This window comes from Zea mays, chromosome 3 (assembly GCF_902167145.1).
Source record: "Zea mays cultivar B73 chromosome 3, Zm-B73-REFERENCE-NAM-5.0, whole genome shotgun sequence".
In the NCBI taxonomy this organism is placed as follows: Eukaryota; Viridiplantae; Streptophyta; class Magnoliopsida; order Poales; family Poaceae; genus Zea; species Zea mays.
In genome coordinates this window covers 52,915,198-52,937,140 of record NC_050098.1, presented here as the reverse complement: position 1 = coordinate 52,937,140, position 21,943 = coordinate 52,915,198, and the positions used below count along the sequence as shown (strand labels likewise).

The window sequence follows — 21,943 nt, the reverse complement described above, 5'->3', positions numbered from 1 at the left end:
CCAGCAACAGCAACTACCGCCCCCGCCCCCAATGTCCATCGAGCAGATGTTCCTGATGCAGACTCAGGCAGTTCAAGCCATCGGTCAGACTCTAGCCGCCATTCAGCAGCAGCAGCAACAACAACCACCACCTCAACCTCAGATGCCTCAGATGCCCAGGGAAAAGCGTGCTGAATTCATGAGAGGTCATCCCCCAATGTTTGCTCATTCTTCTGACCCCATATGGATGCTGAAGACTGGCTGCGCACTGTGGAGCGGGAGTTGCATACCGCTCAGTGTGATGACAGGGAGAAAGTTCTGTATGGTCCCCGTCTGTTGAGAGGAGCAGCCCAGTCTTGGTGGGAGTCTTATCTCGCCACCCATGCCAACTCCGACACCATCACATGGGAAGAGTTTAGAGGTAGCTTTCGTCAGTACCATGTGACTGCAGGTCTGATGACAGTGAAGAAAGAGGAGTTCCTAGCCCTCAAGCAAGGGTCATTGTCTGTCAGTGAGTACCGGGACAGGTTTCTGCAGTTGTCTCGCTATGCTCCTGAAGATGTCAACACCGATGCCAAGCGACAGTACCATTTCCTGAGAGGCTTGGTTGACCCTCTATAGTATCAGCTGATGAATCATACCTTCCCGACATTCTAGCACCTGATTGACAGAGCAATCATGACAGAGAGGAAGCGCAAAGAGATGGAGGATCGCAAGCGCAAGATCAGTGGACCCCAGCCTGGAAGCAGCAATCGTCCTCGTTTCTCAAGCAATCAACCTCAGCAGTTCAGGCAGAACCAGCGTCCACCCCAGCATCAACAATTTCAAAGGCAGTTTCCTCAGTATCAGCATCAGAATCGCCAGAATAATCAGCCAGGAGGAGGTCAGTTTCAGAGGCAGAATCAGTAGGCACCTCGTCTTCCTGCCCCAGCAAACCAGCAGAACAGTCAGGTAGCACCAGCTCAGGTTGGAAACAGAGCATGTTTCCACTGTGGAAAGCAAGGCCACTGGGTGATGCAATGTCCGAAGAAGGCAGCCCAGTAGCAGTCAGGTCCCAATGCCCCAGCAAAGCAGGATATGTCTCAGCCTGGAGCAGGCAACCGCTCTCAACCGCGCTATAATCATGGGAGACTGAACCACTTGGAGGCTGAAGCAGTTCAGGAGACCCCCGACATGATAGTAGGTATGTTTCCAGTCAACTCCCATATTGCAAAAGTGTTATTTGATACTGGAGCAACGCATTCATTCATTACCGCATCATGGGTAAAAGAACATAATCTTCCCTACCATGTCAACCCCCATTCAAATTGACTCAGCCGGTGGTAGAATTCGAGCCGATAGCATTTGCTTGAATGTAAGTGTGGAAATAAGGGGGATAGCGTTTCCCGCTAACCTCATAGTAATGGGTACTCAGGGAATAGATGTCATCCTAGGGATGAAATGGCTAGATAAGTATCAGGCAGTTATCAGTTGTGATAAGAGGACAATCAAGTTGGTGTCCCCACTAGGAGAGGAAGTGGTGACCGAGTTAGTCCCGCCTGAGCCAAAGAAAGGAAGTTGTTATCAGATGGCTGTCGATAGCAGTGAAGTAGACCCAATTGAGAGTATCAAGGTGGTGTTTGAGTTCCCAGATGTGTTTCCAAAGGACCTACCAGGTATGCCGCCAGAGCGGAAAGTTGAGTTTGTTATATAGCTTCTTCCTGGAACCGCCCCTATCTTTAAGAGAGCTTATAGAATATCCGGACCAGAGATGGTTGAACTTAAGAAGCAGATTGATGAGCTGTCAGAGAAAGGTTACATCCGGCCAAGCACCTCACCTTGGGCCGCCCCTGTCCTATTTGTGGAGAAGAAAGATGGCACCAGAAGGATGTGTATCGATTATCGAGCTCTGAATGAGGTCACCATTAAGAACAAGTACCCCTTGCCCAGAATAGAAGATCCGTTCGACCAGTTGAGAGGAGCCAGCGTGTTCTCCAAGATAGATATGAGGTCAGGTTATCATCAGCTCAGGATCCGACCTTCAGATATTCTGAAGACGACATTCATTACCAAGTATGGGTTGTATGAGTTCACTGTGATGTCTTTTGGTCTAACCAATGCACCGGCCTTCTTCATGAACTTGATGAACAGTGTATTCATGGACTATCTTGATAAGTTTGTGGTGGTATTTATTGATGATATTCTGATTTATTCTCAAAGCGAAGAAGAACATGCAGATCATTTGAGGATGGTATTGCAGAGATTGCGAGAGCACCAGTTGTATGCAAAGTTGAGCAAGTGCGAGTTCTGGATCAGTGAAGTTCTGTTCCTGGGTCATATAATCAACAAAGAAGGATTGGCTATGGATCCGAAGAAAGTAGCAGACATTCTAAACTGGAAAGCGCCAACAGATGCTCGAGGAATCAAAAGCTTCATTGGAATGGCCGGATATTATCGGCGATTCATTGAAGGGTTCTCGAAGATTGCGAAACCAATGACAGCTTTGCTAGGCAACAAGGTCGAGTTCAAGTGGACCCAGAAATGTCAAGAGGCCTTCGAAGCGCTGAAAGAGAAGTTGACTACAGCGCCTGTCTTAGTCTTGCCTGATGTGCACAAGCCCTTCTCGGTGTATTGCGATGCTTGTTACACAGGTTTGGGATGTGTGTTGATGCAAGAGGGAAGAGTTGTGGCTTACTCGTCCCGACAGCTGAAGGTTCATGAGAAGAATTACCCAATCCATGACCTAGAGTTGGCAGCAGTGGTTCACGCACTGAAGACATGGAGGCACTATCTGTATGGACAGAAATGTGATGTTTACACAGACCACAAGAGTCTGAAGTACATATTCACTCAGATAGAGTTGAATATGAGGCAACGAAGATGGTTAGAGCTGATCAAAGACTATGAGTTGGAGATTCATTACCATCCAGGCAAAGCGAACGTAGTGGCAGATGCTTTGAGCAGGAAGAGTCAAGTCAATCTGATGGTCGCTCGTCCGATGCCTTATGAGTTGGCCAAGGAGTTTGACAGGTTAAGTCTCGGATTTCTGAACAACACGCGAGGAGTCACAATTGAGTTGGAACCTACCCTGGAGCGGGAAATCAAAGAAGCACAGAAGAATGATGAGAAGATCAGTGAGATCCGGCGACTGATTCTAGACGACAGAGGCAAAGATTTTCGGGAAGATGCAGAAGGTGTGATATGGTTCAAAGACCGCTTGTGTGTTCCCAATGTCTAGTCTATTCGAGAATTGATTCTCAAGGAAGCTCATGAGACAGCTTATTCGATTCATCCTGATAGTGAGAAGATGTATCAGGACCTGAAGAAGAAATTCTGGTGGTACGGAATGAAGAGAGAAATCGCAGAGCATGTGGCTATGTGTGATAGTTGTCGATAGATCAAGGCAGAGCACCAGAGACTAGCTGGATTGTTGCAACCGTTGCAAATCCCTCAGTGGAAATGAGATGAAATCGGTATGGACTTCATAGTCGGATTGCCTCGCATTCGAGCCGGCTACGATTCCATTTGGGTAGTAGTGGACCGCTTAACCAAGTCAGCCCATTTCATACCTGTCAAGACCAACTACAGCAGTGCAGTATTGGAAGAATTGTACATGTCTCGGATCGTTTGTCTTCACAGTGTGCCAAAGAAGATAGTGTCAGACAGAGGAACGCAGTTCACCTCTCATTTCTGGCAGCAGTTGCATGAAGCCTTGGGTACACACCTGAATTTCAGTTCCGCCTATCATTCGCAGACAGATGGTCAGACCGAAAGGACCAATCAAATCCTTGAAGACATGTTGAGAGCCTGTGCGTTGCAAGATCAGTCCGGATGGGACAAGAAGTTGCCTTATGCAGAATTCTCCTATAACAACAGTTACCAGGCCAGCTTGAAGATGTCACCATTTCAGGCGCTTTATGAGAGAAGTTGTAGAACTCCGTTGCAATGGAATCAGCCTGAAGAAAAGCAAGTGTTCGGGCCAGACATTCTGCTTGAAGCTGAAGAGAACATCAAGATGGTCCGAGAAAATTTGAAGATAGCGCAATCGAGGCAGCAAAGTTATGCAGACACTAGAAGAAGAGATCTGAGTTTTGAGGTTGGAGACTTTGTCTATCTGAAAGTGTCACCGATCAGAGGAGTCAGAAGGTTCAGAGTCAAAGGCAAGCTAGCACCCCGCTACATTGGTCTATATCAGATTCTCGCAAGGCGTGGAGAAGTGGCCTATCAGCTCAGTCTGCCAGAAAATTTGTCTGCTGTGCATGATGTCTTTCATGTGTCTCGGTTGAAGAAGTGTCTGCGAGTGCCAGAAGAGCAGTTGCCAGTGGAAGGTCTGGAGGTCCAGGAGGACTTGACATACACAGAGAAACCAACGCAAATCCTTGAGACTGCAGACAGAGTCACCCGAAGGAAGACCATCAGAATGTGCAAAGTCAGATGGAATCACCACTCTGAGGAAGAAGCAACCTGGGAGCGTGAAGATGATCTGATGGCTAAATACCCTGAGCTCTTTGCTAGCCAACCTTGAATCTCGAGGGCGAGATTCTTTTAAGGGGGATTGGTTTGTAACGCCCTGAATTTGGGGGTGGAATTTTTTCTTCTTTTCTCTCACCAAATTCGGGTGTTACTCTCTTTTCTCTTCCTGTTTCGCTCCTTCTTCCCAATTTCAAACCAGTATGGTGACAGGTGTCCGTGTCATGTATAAACCAAAACATAAGTGTCATGGGTGTTGCATCATGCCGACGCACATTTCTTTGTCTGATGTCGTATGTTTGTCTTGTTCTGTTTCGGTTTTCGACTCGCGATTGGAGTTCGTTTAATGGTCGTGCGTGTCGTGGGTTTCGATCCGCGTTGTGATCCAGTCCAGCCCAGTCCAGCCCAGCCCGGCCCAGTCCGGCCCGCGCCCCTGGCGCCCCTCCTCTCCCCCATGCGCGCCCCCTTCCCCAGATCTGTTTGGCTCATTTGATTTCTCCCGCGCAGCAACCTCCCTCTCCCTCTTCCACCTCTCTTTCCCCGTGGTGCCCTAGGGTTTGGAGTCGAGATCACCGGAATTTGGATCCCCGAAGGCGAGTTTTTTCCCTCCCCTTCCCTTCTCTCTCTCCCTCCCTCTCCCTTCTTCTTCCCCTGCTCGCGCGCACCCTGCGCCCTAGCGCCGCGCCGCCCTCGGCCCCGCGCGCCCCGCGCCGCCCCGGCGTCCCCGCGCCCGGCCTCGGCCCCGCCCCGGCGAGCCGCGCCCTCCCCCGCGCGCGCTCAGCCCCGGTGAGCCCTCCCCCCGCATCCGGCCTCGGCCCGGCGAGCCCCGCGCCCCCTCGGCCGCGCCCCGGCGAGCCCTCCCCGGCCCCACGCCTGCGGCCCCCCCTGCCCACGCCGCCCCGGCGTCCTCGCGCCCGACGCCGGCGGCTCGGCCCCTGCCCACGCGCCCTCACCTCGCCGAGCCCGCCTCGTCGCGAGCCCCCGCTCCCCGGCCGTGCCCCGGCGGCTGCGCCCTCATCGCGCGCCCCAGCGGCCGTGCCCGGCCCCGCGCCCCGCCCTCGACCGCGCCCCTGCCCCGGCGACTCGCGTCCCGCGTGCCTCACGGTTCGCGTGCCTTCGGCACGCGTAACGTGCTTTCGCGCGTGCGACCGTAGTCGCACTGCGCTTAATCTCGTTTTAATCTATTTTAAATTGTTTAGTCGACGTGCTGCATCGCGCGCTTCGTCGCGCGACGATTCTTTTAATTTATAAATATTAGTGTGTTGTGTCGCGCGCTTCGTCGCGCGACGATCCATTTTGATTTCAGGTTGTTTATTGTGTGACGTCGCGCGTCCAGTCGCGCGACGTTTCACTTTAAGCTCAGCTCTGTTGACGTATGTCGTCGTGCGCTTCGTCGCGCGATGCTTAACATCTCTTTATAATTAATGCAAGTGTCTCGTTGTGCGCTCTGTCACGCGGCGAGTCATTTACCTCTTAATTTAATCTAAATGTCGTGTCGGACGTCTCGACGTGCGACCACTCCCTTTCTTTCATCTTCAATCGCTTATAATGATTAAATGTGGAACTTGATTTTACTTTTTGCTAAAACGTAGTATCCAAATTAATGTCCTTCTGTTAAGCGAGTGGTTTAATCTATAATCATGTAACGTGTTCGTTTCTCGACTGTCTTTTTTCTCTTTCTCTCTTAACCTTAATTGCGAGCCCGCGTGGAACGTCTGTTTATTTACCACATTCTACTGTATGGTGTACTGTTCTTTTGTATTAAATGTGTGGATGTATGTATGTTTGTGCTCGCATAGAGAACGATCCGGTTGAAGAGCCCAAAGAACTCGCAGGAGAAGCCCGTGAGCAGCAGTCGGTTGGTGGAGGCAAGTATCCCTTGACCTATCTCTGTCCTATACATACTTTAATTCACTCCCCGCATTTCACAGTTATACTTAAGGATTGACTAGCCTTTGTTATCCCTGTCCTTGTTTACCTATTTGGGTTGGATTATTATTGTTTAGCTTTATGCTATTGCTCAACTCTAATCAATGAACATGATGAGAATTATCAATGATACACTGTTTTCCCTTCTTTTATTATGATGTTATACTTGTGGTCTTCAAGGGGGCTCGAGCGGTTTCTCGAGTGCCTCTCCGTAAGGACCTGTTCGTTGGATGACCGCCCGGGAAAATAGTGCAACCATGAGGGTGGAATGGGGTGCCCTTAGCTGAATAATTAGAGGATCCGGGGTGTAGTTTGCTTAGCCGTCGTGCCGTCAATGGGGCTCGGTGTATGTGGCTCGCTCTGCCAAGCTTGGGTTCGCCCCTTGGGGAGGAGTGCGGTGCATTTAGGAAACCTAACGGGCGGCTACATCCCCGGGGAATCTTTGTAAAGGCTATGTAGTGATGCCCTGCTAGGCCACCTAGGTAGTGGTCAATGGAGAGTAGCTCTCTCCGGGCAGAAAGGGAATCACGGTTTGTGGGTAAAGTGCACAACCTCTGCAGAGTGTTTGAAAACTGATATATCAGCCGTGCTCGCGGTTATGAGCGGCCAAGGGAGCTCCAGTGATTAGAGATACTTGATCAGAGATGTTCGGATTTGCAGGTGGCAATGAGATTGATGGTTCTTGGTTTTGACTCTGGTAATGGTAAGTGGTACTCTTTCTGTTTGGAAAGGAGTATGTTTGGGTTAATAACGTGGGCTAAATCTAAAACTTGGCTTTCTCTACTAGTAACAATAATAATTTATCCAACTAAAAGCAACTGCTTGACTTACCCCCACATAAAGCTAGTCCACTACAGCCAAACAAGATACTTGCTGAGTATCTTGATGTGTACGCACCCTTGCTCTACACACCAACCCCCCATCCCCAGGTTGTCAGCATTGCAACCACTGCTCAGGAGAAGATGAAGCCGTGGAAGGAGACTTCCAAGAGTTCCAAGACTACGACGAGTTCTAGGCGTGGGTTAGCGGCAAACCCCCAGTCGGCTGTCTGTGAAGGCCGCGTTTATCTACGTTTCTTTTCCGCACTTTGATTATTGTAAAGACTATGTGGATGTCTCAGACATATGATGTAATCGACTATTTCCCTTTTTAATACTATTTGAGCACTGTGTGATGATGTCCATGTTATGTAACTGATGTGTACATGAATTGCTGATCCTGGCACGTACATGGTTCGCATTCGGTTTGCCTTCTAAAACCGGGTGTGACACATACGCATCCGCATTCTTTGAGCAACTCTTAGCGAGAGAAACATTCTTTTGACTTGAATTTAATTCTAACGCTAACCCCAGCCTTTAGTGTGTGTTTAAGTTTGTAAATTTTAGGTTTCGCCTATTCACCCCCTCTAGGCGACTTTCAATTGGTATCGGAGCCAGCGCTTCATTAAGAGCCTAACCAACTCGAAGTGATGTCTAGAGATCACGCCAAGAGGGAGATCATGACTGGCGAAAAGCCCACAGGCTCGGGGAGGACTCTCTCAAGGGAGTCCGGCAACAAGTACAAGGAGGAATCCTCTTCCTCCATCAAGTCACATCGGAAGGGTGACAAGAAGAAGAAGAAGATGAAGAAGGTGGTCTACTACGAGACCGACTCTTCGTCACCCTCCACGTCCGGCTCCGAATCGTCCACTACATCTAAATGCCATGAGCACAAGAAGTATAGTAAGATACTGAGAGCACCTAGAGGGGGTGAATAGGTGATCCTGCAAAGTTCAACTCTAAATAGCCACAAAACTTGGTTATAGAAATGTTAGTGCGACTAAGTAGTTGATAAGCGAGTTCTTGTGGGCAAAACAGTCACAAAGAGATCAACACAAGAGACACGCGATTTTATCCCGTGGTTCGGCCAAGTAACACTTGCCTACTTCCACGTTGTGGCGTCCCAATGGACGAGGGTTGCACTTAACCCCTTTCAAGTGATCCAATGATCAACTTGAATACCACGGTATTCTTCCTTATAGTTTTCTTCCCGTTTGCGAGGAATCTCCACAAGTTGGAGCCTCTCGCCCTTACAAGATTGATCACAAAGAAAGCATGGAGTAAGGTTGGGAAGAACAACGCATACTAGAATTAAATCCACACCGCAAACACGCACACAAGTGAGAAGATGAGCACACAAAACACCGCGTGGGGAGTTTACAACTCGAAAAGTGCTCCAATCTCAAGAATGATAAACGATTGTGTGAAAGTGTGGACTAGAAGTCTTAGAATGCTTGGGTTGCTCCTCCATGCGCCTAGGGGTCCCTTTTATAGCCCCAAGGCGGCTAGGAGCCATTGGAGGCCAACAAGGAAGGCCAAAGTTGCCTTCTGTCGGGTGGTGCACCGGACAGTCAGGTGCACCACCAGACAGCCACTGTTCATGTCCGGTGCGCAATCTCCTTCCTATTCTGGCGCAGACGACCGTTGCAGATTCGTGACAGTTGGCGCACCGGACACTGTCCGGTGCCCCCTGCCGACCGTTGGTGCGGGCCACGCGTCGCCCGCGGATTGCGCGACCGACCGTTGCGCTAGCGGCCATTGGCTCCGGACAGTCCGGTGCACCACCGAACAGTCCGGTGAATTATAGCCGTACGCCGCCAAATTTTCTCGAGAGCGGCCTGTACACCGGAGTTCAGCTTGGCGCACCGGACAGTCCGGTGTGCCAGACTGAGCAGAGATTTGGCTTCACCGAGCCAAGTCTTTTGGTTCTTTTCTTTTCTCTGTTTCTAGCACTTAGACAAAATATGTTAGTACTCAAAGCAATGTACTAAGTCTAGAAACGTACCTTGTTACATGATTTGCACTTCTCTTCATTTGGCACATAATAACTCACTCACTATGTGTTGGACACTTAATCACCAAAATATAATAGAAATGGCCCAAGGGCACATTTCCCTTTCAATCTCCCCCTTTTTGGTGATTTATGCCAACATATCAAAAAGCAATGCAAAACATGCAACATCGATTCAAATTGAAGACCAAATTGTTTTGATTCTAATTTGGCATATTTGGATCATTCTTTGCCACCACTTGGTTTGTTTTTGCAAATTAAATTCATTTTCCTATCTCTAAGTCAAACTCACTTGTTTGGGCATAAAGAGAAATATTCCCAAAAGTTACAATGATCAAGATCCAACAACTCCCCCTTTTCCCATAATCATAAATTCTCCCCACAAGAGATCAAATTTTGCAATAAGAGTATTTTGACAAATCAAAAAGTTCTAACTCTATTGTTTTCAAAATTCACAAGTGGTAGCTGATCCATTTGCTTTGACCTTAATTTCTCCCCCTTTGGCATCAAGCACCAAAACGGGATCATTTGTGGCCTTTTAACCCCATTGCCTCACCAAAAATTGTCAATTAAGAGCAAAAGGCAATAAAAGCATAAGAATGAACTTGGAGGTGAGTACACTAATACCGGAGTGCAGTGAAAGTCTTTGCATGGTCCAAGTTCACCTTTCCCTTTCAATCCACCTTTGAGACTTTATCAAGTACACTTAAACACATAGGTTGATTTCAAAGGGTCAAGTTGTGTCACTTCTCCCCCTAAATATGTGCATCATTCACACATAGACTTGTGAGGTCCGGGGATCCCTTGCACAACTTGAGCACCATAAATAAGCAATAAATCACATAAATGCATAGTGTCACGTGATCAAAGGCATAAAACACATGTATGCTATCAATCCAAGTTACGCGAATCCAAGACATTTAGCTCACTACGCAGCCTGCAAAAGGTTTTCTCATCTAATGGCTTGGTAAAGATATTGGCTAGCTGGTTCTCGGTGCTAATATGGAACACCTCGATATCTCCCTTTTGTTGGTGGTCTCTCAGAAAGTGATGCCGGATGTCTATGTGCTTAGTGCGGCTGTGTTCAACAGGATTATCCGCCATGCGGATTGCACTCTCATTATCACATAGGAGTGGGACTTTGCTCAGATTGTAGCCAAAGTCCCGGAGGGTTTGCCTCATCCAAAGTAGTTGCGCGCAACACTGTCCTGTGGCAACATACTCGGTCTCAGCGACGGATAGGGCAACGAAGGTTTGTTTCTTAGAACTCCAAGACACCAGGGACCTTCCTAGAAATTGGCACGTCCCTGATGTACTCTTCCTATCAATCTTGCATCCAGCATAATCGGAGTCTGAATATCCAATCAAGTCAAAGGTAGACCCCTTTGGATACCAGATCCCGAAGCAAGGCGTAGCAACTAAATATCTAAGGATCCGCTTAACGGCCACAAGGTGACATTCCCTTGGATCGAATTGAAATCTAGCACACATGCATACGCTAAGCATAATATCCGGTCTACTAGGACATAAATAAAGCAATGACCCTATCATAGACCGGTATGCCTTTTGATCAACGGACTTACCTCCTTTGTTAAGGTCGACATGTCCGTCGGTTCCCATTGGCGTCTTCGCGGGCTTGGCGTCCTTCATCCCAAACCTCTTGAGAAGATCTTGAGTGTACTTCGTTTGGGAGAGGAAGGTGCCATCCTTGAGTTGTCTCACTTGGAACCCAAGAAAGTATGTCAACTCGCCCATCATTAACATCTCAAATTTTTGTGTCATCACCCTGCTAAACTCCTCACAAGACTTTTGATTAGTAGAACCAAATATTATGTCATCGACATAAATTTGGCACACAAAAAGGTCACCATCACAAGTCTTAGTGAAAAGAGTGGGATCGGCTTTCCCAACCTTGAAAGCATTAGCAATTAAGAAATCTCTAAGGCATTCATACCGTGCTCTTGGGGCTTGCTTAAGTCCATAGAGCGCCTTAGAGAGCCTAAAAACGTGGTCGGGATACCTGTCATCCTCAAAGCCAGGGGTTGTTCCACGTACACCTCCTCCTTGATTGGCCCGTTGAGAAAAGCATTCTTCACATCCATTTGAAACAACCTAAAAGAATGGTGAGTGGCATAGGATAATAGAATGCGAATAGACTCTAGCCTAGTCACAGGAGCAAAAGTCTCTCGAAATCCAAACCTGCGACTTGGGCATAACCTTTTGCCACAAGTCGAGCCTTGTTTCTTGTCACCACCCCGTGCTTGTCTTGCTTATTGCGGAACACCCACTTGGTTCCCACAACGTTTTGCTTTAGACGTGGCACCAGGCTCCAAACTTTGTTTCTCTTGAAGTTGTTGAGCTCTTCCTGCATGGCCAACACCCAGTCCAGATCCTACAAGGCCTCTTCTACCCTGAAAGGCTCAATAGAAGAGACAAACGAGTAATGCTCACAAAAGTTAGCTAATCTTGAGCGAGTAGTTACTCCCTTGCTTATGTCACCTAGAATCTGATCAACGGGGTGATTCCGTTGGATCGTTGCTCAGATTTGAGTTGGAGGGGCCCGTGGTGCTTCTTCCTCCATAGCTGGTTCTTCTTGTTCTCCCCCTTGATCACACGCCTCTTCTTGAGGAACCTGTTCATCATCTTGAGTTGGGGGATGCACCATCGTTGAGGAAGAAGGTTGATCTTGCTCTTGTTGTTCCTATGGTCGCACATCTCCAATCGCCATGGTGCGTATTGCGACCGTCGGAACATCATCTTCATCTATATCATCAAGATCAACTTGCTCTCTTGGAGAGCCATTAGTCTCATCAAATACAACGTCGCTAGAGACTTCAACTAAACCCGATGATTTGTTGAAGACTCTATACGCCTTTGTATTTGAGTCATATCCTAGTAAAAACCCTTCTACAGCTTTGGGAGCAAATTTAGAATTTCTACCTTTCTTCACTAGAATGTAACATTTGCTCCCAAATACACGAAAGTATGATACATTGGGTTTGTTACCGGTAAGAAGTTCATACGAGGTCTTCTTGAGGAGGCGATGAAGGTAGACCCGGTTTATGGCGTGGCAAGCTGTGTTCACAGCTTCCGATCAGAACCGCTCAAACGTCTTGAATTCTCCAAGCATCGTCCTCGCCATGTCGATAAGCGTCCTGTTCTTCCTCTCTACCACACCATTTTGTTGTGGTGTGTAGGGAGCGGAGAACTCATGCTTGATGCCTTCTTCCTCAAGGTACTCCTCCACTTGCAGATTCTTGAACTCGGACCCGTTGTCGCTTCTTATCTTTTTCACCTTGAGCTCAAACTTGTTTTGAGCTGTGATACCCCAATTTTCTGAAAAGAAGTTAAACTTCTTTCTCTCTTTTCTTTCATGTTCTGTGGCATTGGGGTTTGGAGTTTTAGGAGGCATTCCTTAGAAAACAGTAGATCTTTTGGCATTTTTCCGCTGGGGTCGGGAGCTCAAAGGGGAGAGCGAGTTTGGGCCATTGATCTCGATCCAGTGGATGGGAGCCCCCCCTCTCCTTCCCAACCCTAGCCCCCCCCCCTCTCCTTCTCCCCAATTAGTTGCAGCCGCCCCCCTCCCTCTCTTGCTCTCATCCCCATTGGCAGCCGCCCCCTACCCTCTCCATGGCTTCCTCCTCCCTCTAGATCCCCCCCCACGCAGCAAGGATCGAGAAGAGGAGGAGCACGTTGAATTGAAGAGGAAGAGAGGATCAAGGAGATGTTCTTCTCCATCTCTTGAAGATTTACTTGGGGAAAACCCTAGGTATGGATGAAATCCTTGTTCCTCCCTGTAATTATGTGCTTTTGGAGGTTGTGGATCATGGAGATTAAAGGATTAGAGGTTGGATTAGATGTGGGGTTAGGTTTTGATCTCGAATTTAGTTTTCTGCGGAATGGCAGATTTGACAGTTTCTGTTCATTCCAGTTTTCCGTGGTCTTAGTGGCCTCAAAAAAAAGAAAAGTCTATGTATGAGTCGTAGATAATTTGTAGATCTTTCCGTGGCCGCGAAGAACACCTCAATCGGACATCCGACCAGAAAGTTATTGCAGTTTTACTATAGCAGTTTTTCAGTCTCATAATTCTGTGCAGAATCTGTTCTCTTAAGATTTAGGCAATTTTATCAACAGAATTAAACTGTGGGTTGGTAAAAGAAGTTGTAGATAATTTCATAAGCTTTCCAGATTGTTAAAGAGTGCATTTTCATATGATTTGTGAAACTCTAGTTATGATTGTTTTACTGTGGCTGTTCCTGTTTGCCTGACAAAAATGAGCAGGTCTGTTCACTGGTAGGTTTCATCTAGTAAATGGCCGAATTGACTCTTCCAACTATGGAGACTTTTGTAGAGGGATAAAAGTTCTTACTTCCAGCAGAATTTCATAATTTTTGATTCAGTAGTTTGGGAGATATCGAATTTTGAAGTTAACTATGCTGCTGTCTAAAACAGATTCAGTCAGTTATCTTGTCAGATGTTTTAGAACTTATAGATGGCAGAATTTAATTATCCATTGAATAACGAAGTTGTAGAGTATTTTGTGTAGATACTCCTAGATTATTTGTTTGCTATCACAACTGTTATAATTTTAAAGATACAAAATTAACAAACAGCGCTGCTGCTGTATGTCATGTGGTTCAGGGTGGGAGTCTTTCCACCAGGTCTTGGTTTCAAGTGTAGGAGCGATTTATTGATTGTTGTCAAATGTTTGTAAAATATTTGTACTAAGTTTTATGCCCGCTAGCAGGTGGCTACACTCCAGATTATGCATAGTATATTTCTTCTTCTTCGATGAAGGCAAGTGAATGTAGCAGTGGTTGCTTCCGTTCTGACCTGTTATTTCTATTGCCTACACTCTAATATTCAGAAGTATTGGATTCTTTCATAATTGGACTCTATGGTGATGCTTTACTTGCTTGCATTATGCTGATGCTCAATCATATATTGATGAAGATAATGATTCGAGTATGACTCGTAAGATTAATTCACACCCCTAAGGTAAATGAAGTATTATTTGAGGTTGGTATTGTATCTGAAGGTAAATGAAGTATTATTTGAGGTTGTATTGTATGTGAAGGAAGTGAAGTATATTGATAAATGCAGCATGCCATATACATTGCATGATTCACTTGCATCTGAAGTTTTGTCGTGACCTATGGTCCGACGGTACCGGTACAACTTAGCATCGTACGTTGCCCGAGAAGGGGTACGATGCGGCTTCATACCCTTAGAGGTATGAAGGCAGAGGACATATGCATTCATTGAAGTGGTATTTGTAGATGGTGTGGTTTTATACTCTAAGAGGTATGAAGGCACAGGACTTACACATTGCATTACTATGCATACATCGAAGTGATATTTGCAGGTATTGTTGACGCAGGAAAGTGTTATACAACCTATTGTGGTTGTTCGAGGAAATTAGATGGCATTGGTTATTTTGGGACTATTGAGTTCTATATCTACAAGTATTTCTGATCTCAATTGTGATCCCTTTAAAATGTTGATTAGTTCAATTTTTTTGGTTTAAATATCTCGTCGAAACAATTCACTTGCTGAGATGTTTCATCTCACTCTTGCATTACTCAATGCAGGTACTTGATTCATGTTGGGAATGAGGGGAGTAGCAGCACGTCCACCTTCACTCTCATAATAACGCTACCCAGGCACAACCATGATTTAATTAGAAACTTCTTGTCAAAGGATGTTTGTTTTTAACTAGTCATGCACACTAGTTAATTCAGTTCATGACGTTATGGTTATCTTCCCATTGCTAGCAGATTATTAATGTCTAGTATGTTTTCTTATTATGATATCTGTTTATACTTTGTTGCTTCCACGTTTATGCAAATTTTCAAAGGAGATGCTGTCGAAATTTTATATATGAATGTTAGTTGTGTAGTTTAGTAGCATTTCGGGGTGTTTGTGGATCCCGGGGTGTTACAGTTGGTATCAAAGCATAGTCTTTAGATTCTTGGCAATTTGAAGATAAATTTGACACACTTGCACATCTAGGAAGGGTATGGGTTCAAATATCTTTGATATATCTTAATGTCTTTGAAGTGCAGATGAAATAATTTTACCCTCCTTATTCCTTTACGGTGATGTGGTAAGTTGTTTATGACTTAATGCATGATATAATTCATTTCTAAATTTTGATATTGTTTTATTAATGCGATTGATATCGCTGGTCTTTTGTGAGATTGAAGTTGCTATTATGCTGGTGATATACATGTATGCCTATGTTGTTTTCAACATGTTTTTCGTGGTTAAGTTTTATTACAATAATATTGTTATATATGCTTGATTGAGGATGTTTATAAGAGGAGTGTGAATTGCGTGTTTTGGGGTACAAGGTAACCATTAATTTGAATTTAAGTTGTTGGGCGGTGGGTGGATAGCTCCAACTATCTTTGCAAAGAATGATTGTTTATGTCGAGAAACCAGTTCTGAAAGAAATGAATATTGGTACTTTTATATGGATTTTGGGGGAAGTATTTACATAGCCAGAATGGCTTACATGTCTCTCTTCTATCATGTGCTTTAGTAGCCACAAAGCCTAGATGTGGTTTAAAGTGGTTGCATGTTAGTCATGCTAATTGTAGAATAAAATCTTTGATTTTCTTGATCCATTGATTATGTATTAATACTTTGAGGATCTGATGGTTCTCTCCCCGATGCATGTTTGTGGAGCCTTTGTTGGACCACTTATCTATTGGTTTGAATGAAGTCATTGCCTAGCCTAGAGTTGGTTGTGTGTGGTTAGTCACCTATTCCTAAATGATGTGGTTTTTACATCAGCTTGAGATGTTTGCCAAATGTGTGAAGGATTACGGGGTTAGTATTGACCCTTTAGGTCTGGTACTTTGAGTGCATCATATGATAGAATGAAATGTAAGTTTCTGAACTACAGTAGATGAAGACTTATATTATGTGTAGGTTAACCTTACTAGTTGGATATTTTTCTTAGTTGAGATGTTGAATGAAGTATAGTGACATGGGTTAAGCAAGTATTGTGTTGTTGTTGGGCTGTCAGTGCTCTATGTAGAGTTTTTGGCATTTCTTCGATGAACTATGCTGCACAAGATGTTATTGGCTTCTTTCGGCTTTATTGCTCCATTAGTTCTATAGATTTTCTCCCTTTTGGTGGGGTGCAAAGTATGTTAGATTACATGATTATCTTTTCATTATGGCAAGAACAATGTTTAGGAAGATTAGGAGTTTTTGTTTCAACAGAACTACTTGTTTCGTGGTGCTATGAGGTGAGGAGTTTGATCTTCTTATACATTCATCTGGTGTGGATGTTTCACCATTGAATTAAAATGAATTGTTAAAGTTGGTAAAGGTTGTGCTTAGTGCGTATTATCCCTTCATAAAAGAGTGTTGTTTTAAGACATTGATGCTGATGTATGGTTGCATCCAAATTCAATGTTGTGAAATCGTAGTGTTTATTACATCTATGACTTGGTTTGAGCTTCCTTACATGTTGGTTCATGCTTGATGTCAGGTGGTGTAGTTTCCTTAGACAATTAGTCGATGTAGAAGTTCTTGTGTTAATTAAGACCAATAATGGACCCATGTTTTGCATGGTGCTGCTATATGGGGTACCATGGATGTTTTGTTGGAGTGGTCAAATTCGAGGACGAATTCTTTTTAAGGGGGGTAGAGTGTGATACCCCAATTTTCTGAAAAGAAGTTAAACTTCTTTCTCTCTTTTCTTTCATGTTCTGTGGCATTGGGGTTTGGAGTTTTAGGAGGCATTCCTTAGAAAACAGTAGATCTTTTGGCATTTTTCCGCTGGGGTCGGGAGCTCAAAGGGGAGAGCGAGTTTGGGCCATTGATCTCGATCCAGTGGATGGGAGCCCCCCCTCTCCTTCCCAACCCTAGCCGCCCCCCTCTCCTTCTCCCCAATTAGTTGCAGCCGCCCCCCTCCCTCTCTTGCTCTCATCCCCATTGGCAGCCGCCCCCTACCCTCTCCATGGCTTCCTCCTCCCTCTAGATCCCCCCCCACGCAGCAAGGATCGAGAAGAGGAGGAGCACGTTGAATTGAAGAGGAAGAGAGGATCAAGGAGATGTTCTTCTCCATCTCTTGAAGATTTACTTGGGGAAAACCCTAGGTATGGATGAAATCCTTGTTCTTCCCTGTAATTATGTGCTTTTGGAGGTTGTGGATCATGGAGATTAAAGGATTAGAGGTTGGATTAGATGTGGGGTTAGGTTTTGATCTCGAATTTAGTTTTCTGCGGAATGGCAGATTTGACAGTTTCTGTTCATTCCAGTTTTCCGTGGTCTTAGTGGCCTCAAAAAAAAGAAAAGTCTATGTATGAGTCGTAGATAATTTGTAGATCTTTCCGTGGCCGCGAAGAACACCTCAATCGGACATCCGACCAGAAAGTTATTGCAGTTTTACTATAGCAGTTTTTCAGTCTCATAATTCTGTGCAGAATCTGTTCTCTTAAGATTTAGGCAATTTTATCAACAGAATTAAACTGTGGGTTGGTAAAAGAAGTTGTAGATAATTTCATAAGCTTTCCAGATTGTTAAAGAGTGCATTCATATGATTTGTGAAACTCTAGTTATGATTGTTTTACTGTGGCTGTTCCTGTTTGCCTGACAAAAATGAGCAGGTCTGTTCACTGGTAGGTTTTATCTAGTAAATGGCCGAATTGACTCTTCCAACTATGGAGACTTTTGTAGAGGGATAAAAGTTCTTACTTCCAGCAGAATTTCATAATTTTTGATTCAGTAGTTTGGGAGATATCGAATTTTGAAGTTAACTATGCTGCTGTCTAAAACAGATTCAGTCAGTTATCTTGTCAGATGTTTTAGAACTTATAGATGACAGAATTTAATTATCCATTGAATAACGAAGTTGTAGAGTATTTTGTGTAGATACTCCTAGATTATTTGTTTGCTATCACAACTGTTATAATTTTAAAGATACAAAATTAACAAACAGCTCTGCTGCTGTATGTCATGTGGTTCAGGGTGGGAGTCTTTCCACCAGGTCTTGGTTTCAAGTGTAGGAGCGATTTATTGATTGTTGTCAAATGTTTGTGAAATATTTGTACTAAGTTTTATGCCCGCTAGCAGGTGGCTACACTCCAGATCATGCATAGTATATTTCTTCTTCTTCGATGAAGGCAAGTGAATGTAGCAGTGGTTGCTTCCGTTCTGACCTGTTATTTCTATTGCCTACACTCTAATATTCAGAAGTATTGGATTCTTTCATAATTGGACTCTATGGTGATGCTTTACTTGCTTGCATTATGCTGATGCTCAATCATATATTGATGAAGATAATGATTCGAGTATGACTCGTAAGATTAATTCACACCCCTAAGGTAAATGAAGTATTATTTGAGGTTGGTATTGTATCTGAAGGTAAATGAAGTATTATTTGAGGTTGTATTGTATGTGAAGGAAGTGAAGTATATTGATAAATGCAGCATGCCATATACATTGCATGATTCACTTGCATCTGAAGTTTTGTCGTGACCTATGGTCCGACGGTACCGGTACAACTTAGCATCGTACGTTGCCCGAGAAGGGGTACGATGCGGCTTCATACCCTTAGAGGTATGAAGGCAGAGGACATATGCATTGCATTCATATGCATTCATTGAAGTGGTATTTGTAGATGGTGTGGTTTTATACTCTAAGAGGTATGAAGGCACAGGACTTACACATTGCATTACTATGCATACATCGAAGTGATATTTGCAGGTATTGTTGACGCAGGAAAGTGTTATACAACCTATTGTGGTTGTTCGAGGAAATTAGATGGCATTGGTTATTTTGGGACTATTGAGTTCTATATCTACAAGTATTTCTGATCTCAATTGTGATCCCTTTAAAATGTTGATTAGTTCAATTTTTTTGGTTTAAATATCTCGTCGAAACAATTCACTTGCTGAGATGTTTCATCTCACTCTTGCATTACTCAATGCAGGTACTTGATTCATGTTGGGAATGAGGGGAGTAGCAGCACGTCCACCTTCACTCTCATAATAACGCTACCCAGGCACAACCATGATTTAATTAGAAACTTCTTGTCAAAGGATGTTTGTTTTTAACTAGTCATGCACACTAGTTAATTCAGTTCATGACGTTATGGTTATCTTCCCATTGCTAGCAGATTATTAATGTCTAGTATGTTTTCTTATTATGATATCTGTTTATACTTTGTTGCTTCCACGTTTATGCAAATTTTCAAAGGAGATGCTGTCGAAATTTTATATATGAATGTTAGTTGTGTAGTTTAGTAGCATTTCGGGGTGTTTGTGGATCCCGGGGTGTTACATGAGCCCTCCTTAGAAAGCGCTTTAGGGTCTCTTGGGTTTCTGATTTATCCTACAAAAAGAATACCCAAGTGAAGCGGGAAAAATCATCAACAATTACTAAATCATACTTACTACCCCCGATGCTAAGGTAGGCGACGGGTCCGAAGAGGTCCATGTGGAGAAGCTCCAGTGGTCTTGATGTAGTCTTCACATTCTTGTTGTGATGAGTGCTTCCCACCTATTTCTCTACTTGACAAGCTGCACAAGGTCTATCTTTTTCGAAGTAGACATTGGTTAGTCCTAACACATGTTCTCCCTTTAGAAGTTTATGAAGGTTCTTCATCCCAACATGTGCTAGACGGCGATGCCACAGCCAGCCCATGCTAGTCTTAGCTATTAAGCATGCATCTAGATCGACCTCCTCTTTCGAAAAATCAACTAAGTAGAGTTTGCCGTCTAATACACCCTTAAAAGCTAATGAACCATCATTCCTTCTAAAGACAGAAACATCAACATTTGTAAACAAACAATTGTAGCCCATGTGGCACAATTGACTTACAGACAGGAGATTATACCCTAATGATTCTACTAAGAATACATTTGAAATAGAGTGCTCAGATGAAATGGCTATTTTCCCCAATCCTTTAACCTTGCCTTGGTTCCCATCTCCAAAGATGATCGAATCCTGGGAATCTTTTTTCTTGACGTAGGAGGTCAACATCTTCTTCTCCCCCGTCATGTGGTTTGTGCATCCGCTGTCGATAATCCAGCTTGAGCCCCCGGATGCATAAACCTGCAAGGCAATTTACACTTGGGTTTTAGGTACCCAACTCTTGTTGGGTCCTACAAGGTTAGTCACAATAGCCTTTGGAACCCAAATACAAGTCTTATCTCCCTTGCATTTGGATCCCAACTTCCTAGCAAATACTTTTTCCTTCTTACAAAAGATAGCAAAAGAGGTATTGCAAGCATGGTAAATAGTAGAAGGTTCATTACATACTTTCCTAGACACATGATGCACAACATTACTTTTCCTAGGCTTACCATGCACAAAAGTAGAGCTAGAGGCAAGCATAGCATGTGAATCATTATAATCAACATAATTCCTATTATAATGCGCATTCCTAGAACATTTTCTATCATAAATAAAAGCATGATTTCTTTGAATGCTACTAGCCATAGGGGCCTTTCCTTTCTCCTTGTTGGGAATGGGAGCCCTTTGGCTTGTTAAGTTCTTGGCTTCCTTTCGAAAGCCATGTCCATCCTTAATTGAGGGGTGTCTACCAATGGTGTAGGCATCCCTAGCAAAATTTAACTTATCAAAATCAATCTTTCAAGTCTTAAGTTGAGCATTAAGACTTGCCACCTCATCATTCAATTCGGTAATAGACGCAAGATGTTTATCACAAGCATCAATATCAAAATCCTTGCATCTATTGCAAATAACTACATGTTCTACACAAGATCTAGTAGTATTAGCTTTCTCTAGTTTAGCATTTAAATCATCATTTAAAATCTTTAAACTAGAGATTGATTCATGGCACATAGACAATTCAGAGGATAACATTTCATTTCTTTTAGTTTCTAAAGCAAGAGACTTTTGTACACTAACAAATTTGTCATGTTCTTCATATAGAATGTCCTCTTGCTTCCCTAGCAATCTATCCTTTTCATTTAGAGCATCAATTAAATCATTAATTTTATCTACTTTTGCTCTATCTAACCCCTTAAATAAATCAGTATAGTCTACTTCATCATCGCTAGAATCATCATCGCTTGAAGTAGTATACTTAGGGATGTCTCGAACACTTACCTTCTTTTCCTTGGCCATGAGGCAAGTGTGGTGTTCATTGGGGAAGAGTGAAGATTTGTTGAAGGCTGAGGCTGCCAGTCCTTCATCATCGGAGTCAGATGAAGAGCAGTCCGAATCCCATTCTTTGCCAAGGTGCGCCTCTCCCTTTGCCTTCTTGTAAGCCTTCTTCTTCTCCCTCTTCTCATGCTTTTCTTGTTCCTGGTCATTGTTATTATCAGATCATTGCGCTATAAAATGACCAATCTTACCGCATTTAAAACAGGAGCGCTTTCCCTTTGCTTTGCTCTTGTTGGGATACTCCTTGCGTCCTTTTAGCGCGGTCTTAAAACACTTGATGATTAGAGCCATCTCATCTTCGTTTAGCCCGGCAGCCTCAACTTGTGCCACCTTGCTTGGTAGCGCCTCCCTGCTGCTCGTTGCCCTGAGCGCAACGGGCTACGGCTCGTAGATGGGCATTGGGCCGTTTAATGCATCATCAACATACCTTGCCTCCTTGACCATCATGCTTCCGCTCACAAATTTTCCGAGGATCTCCTCGGGCGTCATCTTTGTGTACCTGGGATTTTCACGAATGAGGTTCACAAGATGAGGGTCAATAATAGTAAAAGACCTGAGCATAAGTCAAATGATGTCGTGGTCCGTCCATCTTGTGCTTCCATAGCTC

At 44.4% G+C, this 21,943-nt stretch overlaps 1 long non-coding RNA gene across 1 annotated transcript; it reads left to right on the top strand.

The window, feature by feature from the left end:
- The first annotated feature begins 12,571 nt into the window (after positions 1–12,571).
- Positions 12,572–19,347, top strand: LOC118476659 (uncharacterized). Its single transcript, XR_004857134.1, has 3 exons — positions 12,572–12,955; positions 13,934–17,300; positions 18,277–19,347. It is a non-coding gene; the product is annotated as an uncharacterized lncRNA (long non-coding RNA).
- Positions 19,348–21,943: the final 2,596 nt, after the last annotated feature.